Source organism: Aquarana catesbeiana, linkage group LG05 (genome assembly GCF_042186555.1).
Source record: "Aquarana catesbeiana isolate 2022-GZ linkage group LG05, ASM4218655v1, whole genome shotgun sequence".
Lineage (NCBI taxonomy): Eukaryota > Metazoa > Chordata > Amphibia > Anura > Ranidae > Aquarana > Aquarana catesbeiana.
In genome coordinates, this window is record NC_133328.1 from 300,622,397 (window position 1) to 300,643,077 (window position 20,681).

Sequence of the window (20,681 nt, forward strand, 5' to 3'; positions counted from 1 at the left end):
TCTGTACTAATGGAGGGGGGTGGTTTGTTCTGGGGGTCTGTACTAATCGAGGGGGTGGTTTGTCCCGGGGGATCTATACTAATGGAGAGGGGGTGGTTTGTCCCGGGGGTCTGTACTAATGGAGGGGATGGTTTGTTCTGGGGGGTCTGTACTAATGGAGGGGGGGTGGTTTGTTTTAGAGGGTTCTGTACTAATGGAGGGGGGTGGTTTGTTTTGGGGGGTCTGTACTAATGGAGGGGGATGGTTCTGTACTAATGGAGGGGGGTGGTTTGTCCTGAGGGGGGTCTGCACTAATGGAGAAGGGTGGTTTGTTCAGGGGGGTCTGTACTAATGGAGGAGGGGTGGTTCTGTACTAATGTAGGGAGGGGGTTTGTTCTGGGGGGTCTGTACTCATGGAGGGGGGGTGGGTTGTCCTGAGGGGGGTCTGTACTCATGGAGGGGTGGTTGGTTTGTCCTGAGGGGGCTCTATACTGATAGAGGGGGGTGTTTTGTCCTGGGGGGTCTATACTGATGGGGGGTCTATACTGATGGGGGTCTATACTGAGGGAGGGGTTTATACTTAGTGGGGGGTCTGCACTGACGGAGGGGGTCTATACTTAGTGGAGGGGTTCTGTACTGAGGGGCGACTATAGTTGGTGGAGGGAGGGTGATACCATGCTTTACCGCACCGAGTGACACCCCTCTCCCTCTCCTCTTCACGCGCGCTGCTGTACTAGTGTACTATGTTTCTTCCCCCCGCCTTCATATCGTCCAGGGAAGAAAAAAAAAGGAGCAAAGAGGAGGATTGTGGGACATGTAGTCCCGAGGACTGGCAGCCCCACTGTAACACGGAAACTGCAGCCCACACAGCATGCTCAGCTGATTTGGAGAGAGAGAGACAGGAGTCCGGGAAAGCTTTCAGGGAAGTACACCCAGGACTCCAGAGGGAGAGGACAGTGCTGAGGGTACACCATCAGAGAGAGAACCCCGCTGACCTGTGCCACCAGAGGGAAAGCCACACAGCCTGGTGCCATCCCTGGTGGAGAAAGGAATGGAGTCATTGCCAGAATACAGATCTGGGTGCTACTCAGCGGACTCACCACGGGCAATTCAGAGTGAGCTGACTCCTGATCAGAGGAACCGTTGTTGCTGTATCACTGGGTCAGGTGAGAGGGCCGATTATCTACTAGCGTCCATAGGAACTGCAGTCTCTGACCATCTCTTGTATCATGTCTGCAGTCTCTGATCATCTCCTGTACTATGTCTGCAGTCTCTGATCATCTCCTGTATCATGTCTGCAGTCTCTGACCATCTCTTGTATCATGTCTGCAGTCTCTGACCATCCCCTGTATTATGTCTGCAGTCTCTGACCATCTCCTGTAGTATGTCTGCAGTCTCTGACCATCTTTTTATTGTTAAAAGATCATGGGAAGATCCTAGGGTAATGAAGACTTCTTAGGGGAGCATCTCTGTGTTTGAGTTGTTGCCATAGTAACATTTGTAAAGGGGAGGCGTTGGTAAGATGACCACACCCACGTGGGGGCGCCAGAAATATTTCTGCACCCAGGCGTCTGTGACCCTAGGATCGGCCCTGGGCCTGGCAACAAAAGGGTTAAAAGAACTTGGAGAATACTATACACCATGTTTAATGTACTTAAATTTCTCCCAGATAAACTGGGAATCATCTTGTGCATGGGTTTTATTAGGGTCTACAAGGAATTATGAATGAGTTAAGGTTGGTGTAAAGTAGATTTAGCACATACTTAATGCGGTGTTCCACACGCAAAAAAAAAATTTTCTTTAAAAGTCAGCAGCTACAAACACTGTAGCTGCTGACTTTTAATAAGCATACTTACCTGTCCAGGCAGGCCTCAAGGCAGATCCGTCCATTGAATCGGGTGCAGGCGCTGCGATTCTAACTAAGGGAAAACGGCAGTGAAGTCTTGCGGTTTCACTGCCCACTTCCTACAGCTCATGCGCAAGTCTCACGGCGCTTTGTGGATGACCAGCTTGTCTTTTGGGACACACACAGGTTCCAGAAGACAGCGGGGAGGCTCACTACACAAAAGGATATGACGTTCTGTGCCGCGGCCCGGATGGATCGGAAGTACATTATGTACTACATAAAAAGGTAGGAAGGAAAAAAAAATTAATATTTAAAAATGAGGGGTAGAGGGGTGGTCTTTCATTTAAGACCACCTCTGAAAAGTGGGTAGAACTCCGCTTTAATAAGAGTATTTAACCCCCGTTTTTATTAATAAAATGTATCTGAACTTTGTTTTTTAATAAAACATTAACAGTAAATAGCTTGTACTTTGATTTTTATAAAGCAGTCACAGGACCACTATTTAACCTAGTTTCCAGGGCTGGTGTGGGTGGAGACTTGTATAGATGAATGTCAGCTTCTGCAGGGGTTTCTTCAAAGAGGGGCTTTATTACTCCATGAAAACGGCATGTATACAGTCAGGCAGGACAGGGTTGGCAATTGCTGGAGACAAGATAAATGATATCAGTGTCAGCAGGAAAATATGTTTCATGTCTACATAGAAGTGTCAGGCACAGCAGGGCTATGCGGGGAGGATGGTAGCAAAGTTAAAAAAATAAAAATACAGGTATGCTGTGTGTCTGCACAGCATCCTGTAACACTGATCAGTAAAAGAGACCAAACAGCATGGACCTGCTTCTGTGCTTGGAATTGTCAGAGTGCTGCAGGAAGGGATGGGAACCCGACCAGGCATTTTACAGCCACACAATATTTAAAAACATTACATGCTACAGTTACAAGGAAATATGTATGCACAAACAACTATATGAAATATTATTATAGGGGGTAACATACACTTTGATTCATGAACACACAGAGTAGCGAGAACATGCCATTGGTGCTCAAGTGTTGCCCCAGGGTTGGCATAGTGCCTTAGTGTGTTACCTTAAAGTGATTGTAAAGTCTCTGTTTTTTTTCTATTAAAATAACAAACATATTATACCTACCTCATCTGTGCAGTGGTTTTGCACAGGGCAGCCCAGATCCTCCTCTTCTTGGGTCCCTGGCTGTAGCTCCTGGCCCCTCCCTCCTGTTGAGTGCCCCCACCTCAAGCAGCTTGCTATGGGGGCACCCGAGCCAAGCTGCAGCTTTGTATATCCATGCAGACATGGAGCTGCCATTCGGCCCCTGCCCTTCTCTCCTGATTGGCTAACTGAGTTTGATTGACAGCAGCAGGAGCCAATGGCACCGCTGCTGTGTCTCAGCCAATCATGTGAGAGATTCCTGGAGGGCTGAGGCATTCGTGGACTTCGCTGGACAGAGATGGGGCTCAGGTAAGTATTAGGGGGCAGAGGGGGGCTGCTGCACAAAGAAGGATTTTTATCTTGCGTTAAGATAAAAAAAACCTTCTCATTTTACAACCCCTTTAGTAACCTTAGATATACAATATTTACGATTTTTTTAAAGTAAAACATTATTTTGGTAACTTTATTTTCTGCCATCACCCAATTATTTATGCGATGATAGATGGCAGGAAAATTAGAACTTGCAGCAGCAGAACATATTACTGGAATTCCCAGCTGACATGTTTGGCCCAGTTGGTTCTGCTTAGTGACTCAATCAACCTAAAGATTCTTATTATTGAAAGATTTAGCTTTAATGCATAAGAATGCTGCAAAACTGAATAGAAATGAAAAGATGTTGAAACAATTGCGTCAAATTTATTTATTTAATAAACAAAATTTTAAAGTGATTGTAAAGGTAAAATAAAAAATAAATAAATAAATAACATGTCTATATTTACCTGCTCTGTGGAAAGGAATCGCATAGAGCGTCAGCGAACCCCCCCTTTTCAGGTTCCCCGCCAGCGCTCCTGGCCCTTCCCCTTTGTCCAGTGTCCACATGGGAAGCGGCTTCCCATGGGGGCACTGGTGCGTGCTCGCATCCGAGCCTCGCTGCTGCGTCCATTGACACAGACAGCGGGACTCGACCCCGCCCCCCACTCCCTCGTCACTGGCTTTGACTGACAGCCCTGGGAGCCAGTGGCTCCTGGTGCCCCAGCAATGCCAGTGACACACGGAAGTGAGGGGAGAGAAGAGCTGCAGACATTCACGGTGGTGAATTGAATGAGGGCTCAGGTAAGTAGAAGAGGGGGTAAGGGTGGATGATGACACCTAAGTATTTGTTTTTTCTTTAAGGCAAAGAATGCATTAAGGTAAAAAAATGTTAAGGCTTTACAACCACTTTAGGTATTATATGAAGTCAATATGAGTAGTTAGGAGAACATTTCAGGTCTCCAAAATGTACTTGGTTGTCTAGCACCATAATACATATTTTTGTAGATGCTAAGGAATCAATGGTATAGAAATAATAAAATAAAAAAAAACTCTATGAGATGTGGTTGAGGTGATAGGTGAAAGAAATATCTGCATTCCATATCACAAAAGTGCCTATGACCAGACTAGTTATGAAAATCTAAAAGTATCTCATGGCAAACAATGACTAAGCCTAGGTTCACACTAATGTGGTGTTGAAAACCCTGCGATTCGTGCTTGTTTCCTGCACCACATTAAAATCGCATTGCCTTTGTGATATGCAGCGGGTGTCAGTGCAATCTTAAGGACACCCCAAATGCAGGTCGCAAATGCAATACATTTGCCAGCACTGGATCGCATGGTACAAAAGTACTATGCGATCTGGTTGTAGTGCGGTACCAAAATTGGTGCATGCACGACTTTGGTTCAATGCAGTGTGGTTCCTGCACGATTCACATGTGGTTCATAGTGTTTACTGAGGCTTAGTCAAGTTCTTGCAGAACATAAGATTGACTTCCAAATATTGGTAAAGCTTGTCCACTCCCTCCCTGCTTTCCTGCAGATCACTATGATGGGTTGCCTTACTGGTCAGTAGGAAAGACAGGAGAGAGTGGGCAAGCCTAAACACTACCAGGAATAGTGGGGGCTTTGCCAAATCATAACGGTCAGGAACCGTGCCAGATTTAGACCTTGGGGGGCCTGGGGCACTTCAAGATTGGGGCCCCTCAACATAGAAGTTAAATTACATGACATAGCAAAACGTGAACTGAAATGAATGATAAACCCACATTTGTTCTAAAAAAAAAAAAATATACGGTACTCCCGGAAGTAGTCACTTGTCTGATTTTTTTGTCTCAATTTTATTGACTATAAGAAATACAGGTAATTGGAACTGGCAAATTATGCATTACAGTTATGCATCACACTACAATATTTACAAAAAGTCTTTATTCCTGCACTTAGCATCTGCAAAATCTTTACCTTAAGCTGGCCATAGATAAATAGAATCTCAGCCGGTTCTGCAAGGACCGCCCAAGATTCAGTCCATCTACTGGCAGGATGGTTGTACCCAGGTTGATCCATTGATTGACTTGGGTACAAAAAGTCTGTCAGATTTTTGGCAAGCTATAGCCCATAGCAGTAATCATTGTGTTCTGCTGGCTGGGAAGGCTCCCTACGGCTCCTCGCCAGAAAAACACAATGTCATCAACACTAAAAAAGGTATCAGCAGGACATTCAAAAGTGTAATAAAACTGCCTATTGAAATAAAGTCATAAGACGTAACCAGAGCTTGGCAAAGGCTGTATACTGGACAATTACCTTAATGAACACACTACTGAAGTCTCAATGGAAAAAAGTTCATTTTTTTATGAACAAAGTCTTGGTAGGGGGGCCTGGAGCAATTTCTACTGTTGCCTCCTTTTAAATCCTGCACTGGCCAAAAAATCAGACTGTATTTGGGGAGCTGAAAGCTGCAGATACTGTACATTTAGTTGCAATAAACATTGCCTTTAAAAGTTGGTTTAGATTGGTAATCAGATGTTGGATTTAACGATTTGTTGTTGTAAATCACCTTATTTTGTATATAAATTTTAATCTGTTACAGAGTTGCATTGCTCAGCGGCATGAGATTAAAATGGTTTCTGTATTTGAGCCCTATGGGAAAAAGAAAAGTGTTAAAGCCTAACTCCAGTCCATGCTGTTCTAAATGAATTATTTTTCTTCATTAACAGATGCACCCATTGGGAGTGCTGTAGAAACTGTGTGTAGCATCAACTACATACAATATACAGCAGCAGGATGGGGAACTACCATTGTGTTCCTGAAATAAAATCAAGTTGGATTGAGGGCTGCTCAGTCATTCACAGGAAGGCTTGTATTTCATCAACAAATACAAGGCTTCCTCTGATTGGTGGAGAGTTGGAAAGGTGGGCATCCTGCTTCCAGAAAACAAATTGAGTCAGGCTGAGCACTACTTAGCCATTCACATTGTATTTCATCAATGAATACAAGGCTTTCTTTGAGTGACTGAGGTGGAGATTGTGAAGACATGTGCCCATCCCTCCTGTGAATGACTGAGAAGCACTCAACCCAACTCGCCTTTGTTCCAAGAACAACTGCTGAAAAAGTGCTGTATACTATATGTAACTGATGTTACATACAGTTTACATAGCGCTCCCAGCAGTCACATCTGCTATTGAAGCAAACAGTTTGCTTGGACCAGCTTGGTCCAAATGACCTATTTAAAGTCACAAGAAACATGGAGTTCGATTTTAAGTGTCATTTACGATATTGATTACCACACTACTGTACCTTACAATTCGAAATGTGCTGTAAAGGTTTACCTTTAAGGGAATAAATTGTTTTTGTGTAAATACTTCATTTTTTATTATTATTAGTAGTAGTAGTAGCAGCAGTGGTAGTAGTAGTTAGACATGGGCCGAACACTCCTCTGTTCAGTTTGCAGCAGAACTCCCGAACAGGGGAAATGTTCTAACCCGAACGGCGAACCCCATTGAAGTCTATGGGAGCAGAACAGGAAAAATCAAAAGTGCCCATTTTGAAGGCTTATATTCAAGTAATTGGCCATAAAAGGGTTATGGGGTCTGGGTACTGCCCTGGGGAACTTGTATCAATGCAATTTCTTCTTTCAAAAACAATAGTTTTTTTCAGGAGCAGCGATTTTACGATGCTTAAAGTGCAACAATAAAAATGAAAAATTCCTTTAAATATAGTGTCTGGGGGTCTCCTTAGTCTGCCTGTAAAGTAGCATGTACAGAACACCCGCAATAATGACATTTCTAGAGAAAAAAATGAGCCAAATCCCATTTAAAATGACTTGCAGTTACAATTGTTGGCACCCGGCTATTGAAAAAATAAAGAAAAATATGGCATGGGGTCCGCCCCCAGTCCACACCAAGCCCTTTAGGTCTGGTATGAATTTTAGGAGGGATAACCACGCCAAAATAAAAAAAAACAGCTTGGGGTCCTCCCTAAAATCCATACCAGACCCTTATCAGAGCATGCAGCCTGGCAGGTCAAGAAAGAGGAAGATGGGCGAGTGCCTCCCCCCTCCTGAACCATACTCAGTTCACATGCCCTCAACATGGGGGGTGTGTGCTTTGGGGTGGGGGGCTCTGTTGGGGACAAGGGCGGTTATGGGGGTCTGCGGGCAGGGGCCTTACCAGAATCTGGAAGCCCCTTGATCCCAGCCCCCCCATGTGAATGAGTATCGGGTACATACCCTTACCCATTCACCAAAAAAGTGTCAAAAAGTAATAAAAACAACAAAGAAGTTTTTGAAAAATTCTTAAATTCTTTCTTAAAAAATTAAAAAATAGTGTCCCTCGATGTAAAACCATCGTCGCCGCCTGCAGACCCGCAAAAAAACAAAAAATGCTCCGCCTTTTGGGATGGCCTCCCACTGAATGTCTCCTCTGTGCTTTCTTATATAGGTAAGGGCCGGGGCCACCTGGCTCCATCACCCAGTGGCATCGCCCCTTCTGACATCACAGACTGGTGCATGTTGGGCCTGTGATGTCACGAGGGGGTGGGGCCATCAGGTGACGTTGCAAGGAGGCCCCACCCCTTACCTAAATAAGAACTGTCAAAGCACAGAGGAGGCTTTCAGCGAAAGGCCGTCCCAAAAGGCGGAGCTTTTTTTCTGGGTCGGCGGATTGACGATGGATTTACATTGAGGGACATTTTTTTTTTTTAATAAAGGATTTGTCAAAAGCTTGTCTCTTGTTTTTTTACTTTTTCTATTACTTTTCATACAACTTACTCATTCACATGAGCAGACCCTCACAACCACCGGCCATGGTTGTGGGGAGGAGGGCCTTGTCTACATCAACATGGGGACAAGGTGCTTTGGGGTGGGGGGGCAGAAACATGTTGAGGGCATGTGGTCTGGCATAGGTCAGATGGGGGGCACTCACTCATCCCCCTCCCTTTTCCTGACCTGCCAGGCTGCATGCCCGGATAAGGGTCTGGTATGGATTTTGGGGGGGACTCCACGCTGTTTTTTTAAAAAATTTTGGTGTGGGGTTCCCCTCCAAATCCATACCGGACTCAAAGGGCCTGGTATGGACTGGGGGGGGGACCCCATGCCATTTTTTTCTTTATTTTCATTATTCAGCTGTCAGCGGGGAGACCCATTAGCAGCTGATGACTCATTGGTTGCCGCGGCCAGCTTCCTGGCCCTGCTCCTTAACAACCAGCTTACACTGCACCCTGATTGGGCAAAGTTTTACCCAAATCAGGGCGCAGAATGCACTGTGCAGCGCTCAGTGTATTGCAGGGGATTCGTCGGGGCGAACACCCAGCAAACACCCTGCAAATTCGGGTGTTCGGTGAACTCATGCTCGGGCCAAACCGTTCGCCCATCCCTAATAGTAGGACAGTCAGAACAATAATTACAATTATTGCAAATATATTTGTTCATTAAATGTCAAACTTTGCATATGAATATTTTATATTATATTCATATATTTCCAGCCAAATGGTGACATTCTTGGCTCTTTCATGATTCCAAGTTGGCAGTTAAGATGACTTCAAATGATAAACCAAAAAGCAAAAATTTAATTTATTTCAACATACCAATTCTTAGCTGTGGCAGATTAATTAGTTTTCTTTTTTAAGCATTTTTTCTTTATTTTCATCTGGTGATCCAGCCAGTAAATCTGTTAATTTTCAACTTAGCTTAGCAGACCAAGCTGTCCAGCAGCAGCAGTAGAGGGTTAAGACAAACCATTTACCTAGGGGTGCCACCTGTCCGGGATTCACCCGGACAGTCTGGGAATTGAATCATGTGTCCGGATTCCAGCCTGCCTGATACCCTGACATAATATTCATGCCGGGCTGTGGCTGAGAAGCTTCACACAACAGCAGCTCTAAAAGTGCTGATATAACAGAATGCTGAAATTTTCAGACGCTCCCTTGCTAACCCCCTCCCATATAGGGAGTGTGGGCGGGGAAAGTCAAATTGCTTCAGCCGCGGAGCACTGCGTAAATAGATACTGTATTCCAATATGTCTCTCCTGCTGGGCAGGGGCTGGGGCTAGGACGAGCCAGGCGACTCCATTGTACAGAGTTTTTGCAGTGGCTATGCACGGTTCTCATGATGTGTGCGGGGAGGATGATGCTGCTGGCTCAGAGAATGCTAAGTGCAGGAGTGAAGAAAGTGTGGTCTTGGGCATGCACCAGGGAAGGTAAAGGTGAAGGAAGCAACATGCCCATGAATTCTACTCTGTGCAATAAACTCATGGTATTGTCTACAATATACTACTGCGCTTCCACTTACTCCTAATATTATAAATACTTCAGGTTGTTGCTCACATCCAAATGTATTCTTACATTCCACAACTAAATATATAAAGATTAACGGTGTTGCATTATCCTTTAATCATGTGCAAAAACATATTTTTAAATAATTTGTATTAAAAAGTGGTAATTGAATACAAAATCCCAGTGCAGTAAATGTATAAATACCAAAAAAATACTCCAAAATATTACCACATATGTTGAAATATTATAAATGAATTGCATAAAAAACGGTAATTGAATCCACAATACCAATGCTGCAAATCTACTGATTAGAATATACCGATAAAATGTGCTCCAACATGTTGGCTACATATACCAATGTTGTCAATTTCATAAAGAACACCCAAAAGAAATAAATCCACAATCTCAGTGCAGTGAATCCTCAATAATAAGCAAGCTGCATTCTACAATTAAAAATGTGTGCAACCACAAATTTGTAGCATGCACTTTATATATTATTGATGATTCACTGCACTGAGATTGTGGATTTTATTCTTTTGAATGTTCTTTATGTAATTTACAACATTGGTATATGTATTCAACATGTTCATTTATATTTTAACATATGTGGTAATATTTTGGAGTATATTTTTATTGGTATTTATAGATTTGCAGCACCAGGATTGTTGATTTAATTACTACTTTTTTATATAATCTATTTAAAACATATGTTTCCACACGTGGTTAAAGGGTAGCACAACACCATTAATCTTTATAAACTTAACCAAATTTATGGTTTCTTAGACCTTTGGATAAATATTTGCATAATCAGTGATGCATTGTGCAAAAAGTGAAAACAGCTGGTATGAATAGCTGGTTATGCAGCTAAAAACGGACTTAGGGCTGCACATAGGCGTTAGAGCACCCCATAGATATTACAGCACTCCATAAACATTAGAGCACCCCATGGATGATAGAGTGACCAATAGATGTCAGAGCATCCATAGACAAAGCAAAGCTTAGAGTGTTCCATGGACATTAGAGCAACTCATGGAGATTAGAGTGCCCCATAGATGTTAGAGCACCCCCAGGATGCTAGAGTGACCCATAGAAACTAGAGCATCCCATAGACAAAGCAACCCATGGAGGTTAGAGCGCTCCATAACCTTTGGAGCACCCCATGGATGCTACAGTAACCCAATAGACAGATTACCCCATGGATGTTAGACGCACCTCATGGAGGTTAGAATGCCCCATAGGCAGAGTACTCCATGGATATTACAGTGCCCCAATAAACTGAGTAACCCATGGATATTAAAGTGACCCAAGGAAGTTGGAGCACCCTTTAGGGTTGCCACCTATCTCTGGGATTCACCCGAACAGTCCAGGTTTTGACGTACAGTTTGTCTGTGTTTCAGTCCGCCTGAAACCTGGACACATTATTCAGATTGAACTGTGGCTTCCCAAGTAACAGAGCTAGTCACATACAAGTCTGTTGTTATCTGTTAACTCAGTTTGGCCACACCCACTGTTCACCTTGGCGAGTGTAGTGCACCACGTTACTACTCTCCCTGAAGAACCCAAAGGTGTTTAAAGTCTTTTGCAATCCTATAGTGTATACTACAAGCAAAATTGCTGTGCGTTACTAACATGTTCGGGTTTGGCATGAAGAAAAGGTGGCAAACCTACATTTACCACTGACTTTTTAATGATCGACTTCTCTCGAGTGGAACAACCATGGCTGGATCGAAATTTCTCCGGTCCCTGCTAAACCAGACAAATTTCGACCCATCTTAAAGTGTTTGTTAACCCACAGGGTACAATTTACATTATCCTTTTGGTTGATGAATCTAAATCCCCCCTGTGACTGTGCTTTATAAAAAATGCAGCTATATACCTTGTTTACAGAGCGCAGATCTGTGATCTTGTGACCCACCTTCTTTCTCCTCTCTTACATGACAGCTGCAGTGCGTGGGCTGAGGATCCCCCGCTGATGTCATTCAGGAGGGGAGGAGGAGAGAGACAGCCCCACTCGCTGCAGCTGTCATGCGAGAGAGGAGAAAGACGGCGGGTCATGTGATTGAAGATCTGCATTCTGTAAACAAGATATATAGCTGTATTTTTTCTAAAGCACAGTCACAAGGGGACATTAGATTTATCAACCAAGAGGATAATGTAAATTGTACCCTAATATGAGCAGGGGGCAGATACAGAACTCACAAACAGGGAGAGGAGGGGGGAGGAGGACAGAGGAGACAGAGAGCAGGGCTGCAGATGACTGAGGCATGTAAACTGACCACGGTGTCAGGGCTCAGCAGCCATGATAAACCATGGTCAGTTTACAGGGGGGAGGGCAGAAACTGACAGGATAAGCCAAGTTTTTTTAGGGTATACAGGGAGCCAAATGACACAGCACAAGCACTGTGCTGTATAACATGCTTTAAAGGAACAGGATCATTTTTGGGTTAACAAACGCTTTAAGCAAGGGTTATAAGCTCCTTCAGATTATTTTTTGTCAACTTTGTCCCATTAGGAAGAATTCCCTTTACTTACTGCCCTATAACTACAAAGTGAGGCAATCCCCATTTGTCACTAAGGTCACCAGAACTAGTGTCCCCATTGGAAGATTTCCCCTGCATTCCCTTTCTGGTTAAAGCCCAAAATTTAGGATCTTACCATATTTCACTTTCAGTGATATTGGTCACCAGGACTAGGGTACTAGGACTAATAGGGAGGATGAACTTCGCTAACGTGGACATAGACAGCAATAAAAAAAACCTGACAAGTGTTCTAATCCCTCTCTAATCTATCCAAAACAAAATACAAAATTCTGTATTTATTTAACTGCATTCTCCTCACATAATTTGTAATAAAAACATCTGTGTCATTCTGAAGCTTCCCTCCAAACACTTTGCTTATTATTTTATATATACTGTGATTCTTTACTTGCCAAATATGCTGCAGAAATCTCCCTCCACTGAGTCTGGCTGCAACCATTTTAATTGTGGGCAGCTGAAGCTGCTGCCTGTTCACTTCCTGGATTTACACAGACACACAGAGGCACACCTCCAGCTCTGCAACTTTCATTGGCCCTCTTATGACTCACCCCGCCTCCCTTCCTGGCAAACTCCCAGGAAAGTGAGAGAGAGCAGTGCATGATGTCATAAGCCTAGGCTTTTTACCAGACAAGAAACAGGAAGTGGGCTGTATAAGATATTTACTGGCAAAAAAAAAAAAGTTTTACTATCCAAAGTTAAAACAACAAGGGCAGAAGATTTAATAGATGGAAAGATGAAAAAATTACTGAAGGTCCGCTTTAAGTATACTTTATATATTGCCTTACTGACTCCAGACAGTATTGTCAATTTTTCCCTGTAAGTTAATTTTTTGGGATAGCAGTGATAATATTAACAAAAGAGAACTTTATTTTCTTTGATTTCCCTGTTAGGTTCTGGTAGGTTATGTTAGTATGTTATTTTTTCTAAGCTAGTGATAAAATTGCAATCATGTTGAAGTCACGTAGAAATAAATATAACATAACTGTAATCTAGGCTTCCCCTTGCAGTGTTTCATATCAGATCCAAACATTGCAGTTAGCTGGCTTACATTTGCTCTTTTGTCCACACTGCAGAGTAAAATTGTTTGTTTCTACTAACCTCTAGCTGGCAAATCGTGATAGAACAGGCTGTGTAAGATCAAAACAAAAAAAGCACAGCCAGTTCTGCTGCTGCCATGAAACCAAAATGTGTCTTTTCCTAGGGTATTTTATTTTCATAGGATCAATCTGATCTGTAAAAAAAAAAAAAAAGAGATCAATGAAAGTACTTTAACAGATGACAATAGCTGTGTCTGTGAATTCCAGGACAATAAAAGAAGATGTTCAATGCATCAACCAAGCATCTGGGAATTCAGGTTAATTTATCGGGTAGCATGATGAGTTTTTATATTCTTCCAGATCAGGTATGTGGTTAACACACATCCAAGAATTTAATTAAAATAATGTGTAAGGGGTTGAAAAAGCTATGTACACCCTAAGGCATCTTTCACGTGGTCCTAGCCGCTGACTCATGATCCACAGTGGATTGCATTGTCAGCAGTGGCTGGCGTGAAGTTAAAAGGCAATCGCGAGGGATTAGGCCGCCTCCTGCATACCTGTTCGAAAACTGATTTAATCACTTCAGCCCTGGAAGTTTTCACCCCCTGCATGACCAGTCCATTTTTTGCGATGCGGCACTGCGTTGTTTTAAGCGTGTTTACTCGATGCTATACCCAAATGAAATTTATGTCCTTTTCATCACACAAATATAGCTTTCCTTTGGTGGTATTTGATCACCTCCGTGGTTTTTATTTTTTGTGCTATCAGCAAATAAAAGACCAACAATTTTGAAAAAAAAACAATATTTTTTAACTTTCTGCTATAAAACACATCCAATAAAAAAATGTTAAAAATCGAATTTCATCAATCTAGGTCAATATGTATTCTGCTGCATGTTTTTGGTAATAAGCGTATATTGATTGGTTTGCGCAAAAGTTATCGCTTCTACAAACTATGGAATATTTTTATGGCATTTTTATTTTTCCTAGTAATGACAGGGATCAGCGATTTTTAGTGGGACTGTGACTTTGCGGCAGAAAAATTGGACACTAAGTGACACTTTTTGGTGACCAGCGACACTAACACAGTAATCAGTGCTAAAAAAAAAGCACTGTCACTGTATAAATGACACCGGCAGGGAAGGGGTTTACATCAGGGGCGACCAAAGGGTTAGTTGTGCTGATAGGGAGTGATTTCTAACTGTGTGGGGGATGATTCAACTTGAGGAAGAGAGACATCTGTGTTCCTGATTAGCAGGAACACAAGATTTCTCTCTTCCTCTCTGATAGAACGGCGGTCTGCTTTGTTTACATAGGCAGACCGCCGTTCTGCCTCTCAAGTGAATGATCGGTGGGTCTTGGCGGCCATTACGGCCACTCCCACCGTGACCAATCACAGCGGGAGCGGGTCGCCGGCGGCGTGCACGCGTGCGCCCCAGACCCCAAAGGGAAACAACGTGCAGGTACATTGTTTTGCATAGTTGGACTGCCCTGCCACAGTAAATGTGCGGTGGCCGGTCTGAAAGTGGTTAACAATGAAATCCCTCTTCACTGCTCAGCAATTGCAATCACAGGTGCAGCCCTATTCACTTCTATAGGGAATGTTGGCATGTATTATCATCTGGGAATGCGACATGTCCTATTTTTGGCGTGAAGCTGCACGCCGTCTCCAGCACATCTGTCTGAAGAGGAATTTTACAACGAAATCCCTCATCACCACACTGCAATCACATCCATTGGACACAGCTTCTCTCTACTGCACCCTTATCAATTACATTGTTCCCTGTTATGTCTACAGATTACAGAGCTCATCCCTCGTATGTTATGGAAAGGGGGGGGGGGTGGATTTCCCATAGTCCTGCCGTTTCTGTTGTCCTGAAACAGTAGGATGAGCGTTGTCACCCTGGACAAGAAGTGTGTAACTAATACAGCCAGAACATTGAAAGACTGGTAAGCTGAACTTTTTTTTGGTTCTAGGTTCAGAGCCACTTTAACAAAAAATGCTGAATACTGTGCCTGCTTTGAACTATTAGAAGTTCTTGTTTCTTTAAAACTTTTGTGATTCATTATGGTAATTGCTTGTTCATTTGTTAATAATGTGTTTCTGTTATCCATAGTTGATAGAAATGTAAGAGGGGCGTTCAAGTCAAACCGGGACTTTTCATTTTACAAGTATAAAAAGGGGTGATAGCATGGCGGTACTACACGCAGTAGTAAGTGGCAAGTGTGTCCTATTACTGGCCGCGGGGTCAGTCCAGACACCGTTAATCAAGATGGCAGACAACAGTGTTAGTGCATGCATGGAACAGCGTGTGGCGGTTTTCTTGAACAAAGGTGTAAAACCCACAGATATCTACAAAAGACTCCAAGCACAGTAGGGTGATGAGACGCTCAACAGTAGCCACGTTTGAATGGTGTAAACATTTCACAGACGGCCGTATATTTGTCAGTGACAATCAGGGCCGTGGTGGGTCCCAGCCCACAGCAGTCATTCTTGTGAACATTCAGCGAGTGGAACGCCTGATCGTGGATAACCAATGCATAACCTGTCGTGAAATTGCACAAGAGATTAATCTTTCTGTGGGAACAGTGAACACAATCATTCACGAATATATGCATTTTTTAAAAGTTAGTGCAGGCTGGGTACCGAGACAGCTTTCCACTTTTGACAGGCTCAGAAGAGTTGAAGTCTGCACTGCACTGAAGACTCCAAGCACAGTAGGGTGATGAGACGCTCAACCGCAGCCACATTTGAATGGTGTAAACATTTCAAAGACTGACGTATATTTGTCAGTGACAATCAGGGCCGTGGTGGGTCCCAGCCCACAGCAGTCTATAGGCTCAGAAGAGTTGAAGTCTGCACTGCATTGAAGGAGCGTTTCGATCAATAAGGGAGTCCTCTTTCTCCAAGACAATGCACAAGCTCATACTGCTGACCGCACTATGTGCACATTACAGCACCTCGGCTGGGAGGTATTGCCACATCCCCCTTACAGCCAAGACCACGCTTTGAGTAATTTCCACCTGCTTGGTCCCCTAAAAGAGTTCCTCGGAGGTCAGCATTTTAGCACTGATAACAAAAGTGAAGCAGACTGTTCTAGGATGGTTCAGGCATACTGACAAATCTTTCTATGCCAAACCTTTCCAGGGATTAGTTAACCGCTTGCCGACCAGCCACCGTCATTATACAGCGGCAGGTCGGCACGTTCCTGCGAGCCATCGTAGCTGTACGTCGGCCCTTTAAGCGGGGATAGCAGGCGCACGCGTGCTGCCGGAGACTCTGGTGTGTGCCGCCGGGGGGGGTGCTGATGCGCACACACCACCGGCCATGCGCGATCGTGGGCATGAGAGCCAGAACAGGGACATGTGTGTGTAAACACACAAATCCCTGTTCTGTGAGGAGAGACAGATCGTCTGCTCCTACTAGCTAGGAACAACAATCTGTCATCTCCTTCAGTCAGTTCCTTCCCCCTACAGTTTGAACACACATTAGTGAACACAGTTAACCCCTTGATCGCCCCCTAGTGACATTCCCTGCCAGTGACATTCCCTCAGTAATCAGTGCATTTTTATAGCACTGATCGCTGTATAAATGTCAATGGTCCCAAAAATGTGTCAAAAGTGTCCGATCTGTCCGCCATAATGTCACAGTGTCGCAGTCCTGATAAAAATCGCAGATCATCGCCATTAAACTGTCACTCTTTTTTGTTTATAGCGAAAAAAATAAAAACCACAGAGATGATCACAAATACCACCAAAAGAAAGCTCTATTTGTGGGAAAAAAAGGACGTCAATTTGTATGGGTACAGGGTCGCACGACCACACAATTGTCAGTTAAAGCGACGCAGTGCAGTATAAAAAAATGGCCCAAATCTTCCGGGGTGGTAAAACACTGGGATAAGTGTAAAATTGTAGCAGGGGAGTATGTTGAAAATTAAATGCAGATTCCACTCCTTGAAATGTGTCCTTTTATTATATTAACTTAAAAGTATGCCCCTCAAAAGAACGCCCCTAATACTAATGTGTACAGTAAAGACTGGTGACCCAGGGATGTTCTGCGGGTTCGGGACTCCATTGTGATAATGGGTACTAGACAACAACACCACTCTTTTTAATGCACGTTGCTTCATGGGCTAACCTTTTTGTCCGAGACCTAGACAATTTTTCTTACCAGACCACCAGGCCTAGCCATTGTATTATACATTGGTACTTTTAATTTATTTTTCTTCACGTTTGTCACTGCACTTTATATGTGTATTTTTTTTTTCACTGGGTGTGGGCTTTTGTGCCTGCTATGAAGTCTAGGGGGAGGATGTGTGGTCCTTAGGTTTCTTCCACCCCTGTCTCCCTGGGATCTTTTTACAGGAGAGCCCCTAAACTAGTAATCAGTGGTTGTCTTCAGATAGCCATGAGGTGAGCAGTCCACCCGGCTTCTTGCACCAGAGTGCCTTACCCAGTCAGGAGTGTTGCACGGCAGGAGTTCTAGGACATCTTTTCTCTTTGGGAGGGGACCATTGACACACCCTGTGCACATTTCTGTGTGTTCACTTTTCTGGTTCACATTGCGCTTAGTTTTTGCACCACAGGCTCAAAAAAAAAAAAAAAAAGAAGAAAACAATAGTGTATTAAAGTGGTTCTAAACTCTAAACGTTTTTCATCTTAATGCATTCCCTGCATTAAGATAAAATTTGCCCCATTACCTGTTCCTCCCAACACTAAACACTTACCTGACAATTCTCTGACAGGGCCATCCTGGCTGCAAACCACTGCTCTCTCTTCATGGTCTCACAGGAGAGCTATAGGCTCCCACTGCTGTAAGTGAAACTCCTGTAAGGAGGGAGCAGAGGTGTGGCTTGCCAATGCTATGTGTGTCTAGAGATGCACACAGCCCAGGTCTGGAGCACCTACACGGGTGCCCCATAGGACACAGCTTGCTGAGGGGGCACTTGCAAGAAGAAGTAAACAGCGCCAGCGGGGGGTGGCGCTAAAGAGGAGGTAAGCGACCAATTTTATTTTAAGAAAAAAAATTAGCCTTTCATATAACTTTTAGGTTGAAAGTATATTGATGATTTCTCTCTTGGGCTGTCCTTGTGCAAATATGTTTCCTATCATTATGATCAAATGGCTTTACTATTTGCTTAGTCACTGACCCACAGCAAGCATACAGATTACTAGCTCTGATTTCATTGTGACTTTCCTGATCCTAATGTTTGTGCCAATGTGTTGCAAAGTATTGTTGGCAGAAACATCCAAGAAACCAGCATTTTCAGAAGGAATAAGTAATGGCTGCCTTCATTATTTATGGAAGGAAGAATGTAAGACAGTGAGATGAGCTTATCAGTGTGCTGCTTCTCCTTTCACTGTCTAGTTACAGGGTGGGGGTGGGGATGTGGGAAGGAAAGGAAGAAGGAGCACTGCTGGGATTAAGCCTTGGGACTCCATCTAGTCTTCCTTCCAGCTTGTATCACTAATCTCAATCACACAGCAGGCATAGGGAAAGAGCTGTTCCTGTGAGAGAGAGAGAAAGAAAGCGCAGAGGAGGCACAGGTTGTGCGTTCTTCTCTTCCAACACCTCCCCCTAGTAGGGATGGGCTAGAACATAGAGCGTTCGTTTGTTCTTAGAACAAACAAATAGGGCGCTCGCAGAACTTTCGTCCGCCGGCGAGCACCCCATAATGCACTGCGAGATCGCAGTGCATTGATGGCTGCTGATTAGCCAAAGCATGCACCTGACCTGTATAAACCAAAAAAACAGAAAAGAAAAAGCCTTTCCTGCAGAACCAAGTACCAATTTTGGTTATCTTAGAAATTCCCCGGTAATATACACCTGCTCAGGTGCTGCTGCTGTAGCTAAAGATACTTGGCTAACATATAAAAAGAATCCAAGTATTGCTACCGGGATTCAAATAAGTAGCTACTTTTGCAGCAGAAAATCTAGACCGCTTGGTTCAAAAAAGAGTACAAAATGTATTGATAATAGTAAAATCGATACAATTCATCTACAAAGTATCATTAGTAAAGATGCAAAACCACTCCATACGTTATGCTTCCACGGGTCCCATCCTTAGGATGGATGACCTGGGAAGAGCTAAAAGTGTACAGACACAGACAAACAAACTAACACACAACAAGTACACAGCCCTGATAATACAATGAACACAAAGGAACACCCCACTCCCACACATACACACATAGACAGTCCGGACGTCGACTTAAACAACCCTATTCACAGAAAAAATGACAGCTACTGTATATCGTGTGTAGATTGAAATAGGTGATATGGCAATGCCGTGTAAAATCACCGAGCTGTACAGGTTTCCTGTGAGTAGTCCCCGGGGGGAAGGGTGGTAATACAAGTTGGTGAGCGTATATGTATATATGCACACACGTGTGTAATCCACCTAAAATGTTAGATTGATTTAATTTATTAATTTAACTGAGGATATAGAGGATAAAGTCACTGACTGAGCGATTTTTATCTGAGAAGGCCACATGCGGGTTCCCCATGCACAGGGGTCAGTTCAGAAGTTGATCAATAGCAGGTCATCCGATTAAATAATTGGGCGTCTTTTCCTCAGAATAAATAAGAGGGAGCTTCATGCATCATATGGTGACCTTAAGGGAAGAGGCACCCGACATGTAGTAGGCCGGTAATGTGATGGATTGCAAGATCAAATCAGAGAAGGGGCAATACAACAATGTCCCGTATTGAGGGATTAATCCCAAAGATGGCTCTAAAAACGACTGGCAACGGTAAGGTCAATTAGCTGTAGAGTGATAGTTTGCAACTCCCGCACAAGTAATCTTGCCATTGTGTAGATACATCAGACAGTTGTTTCGTCATTTATGCAGTCATTTCATAGTTCAGTGGGCGAGTACATGTGCAATATGGTGTATAGACGTCTTACCGGTCCATTGATTGCCTTGGGTGTTTGCCTCCTTCCTGACTTCGTGTCAGTCTCTCAAAGTGACTATTGTTGCCTAGGACCTGTTGGCCACACGCTATGCGTGTTAGTTGAAGCACGCTATGCGTGTTGTTCGGTGCGAAGTTGCGCTGGTCCTATATCTTTCCTCGTAATTTCCATCCACGGGGGCACAGCGTGAGTCGACGTCACATGACCGCTGTGACGTCAACGCGTTTCACTAGTTTAGTAGGCGTAGCTTCATCTGGACTTAGTGAGGGTAGGGGCTGACAATTCCTTATATTGAAGGGAGTTACCCCATAGCGCCGCCCCATGTTTTCAACAGTGTTAGAAATAGTTTAAGTTCCAGTTTTCTGTGTCACTTTGTCCACATTCATCTTGAGCGATTGCCTAGATATTGTATCACCCCCATCATTTGCTTTTCATCCCTTAGTTAATCAAGTCTCATTGGTCATGTAATGTTGATTGCATTTGTTTCACTCAAAAGCGGGGTGTCATGTTGTCACTGCAAGGGAAGTCAATGCAAAGCCCTCAGTTTTTTACAGTGGCTCAGAGCTCTAATCACTTCTTTCTATCACTATATAATGAACCACATTTGGCTGCTCCGTAACATTCCTAATT

At 43.6% G+C, this 20,681-nt stretch overlaps 1 protein-coding gene across 12 annotated transcripts in view; it reads left to right on the forward strand.

Annotated features, from left to right (window-relative positions):
• The window catches only part of LOC141144787 (poly(rC)-binding protein 3-like), a 1,428,155-nt gene that overhangs the window by 991,122 nt on the left and 416,352 nt on the right, over positions 1 to 20,681 (forward strand). The window lies entirely within an intron of this gene.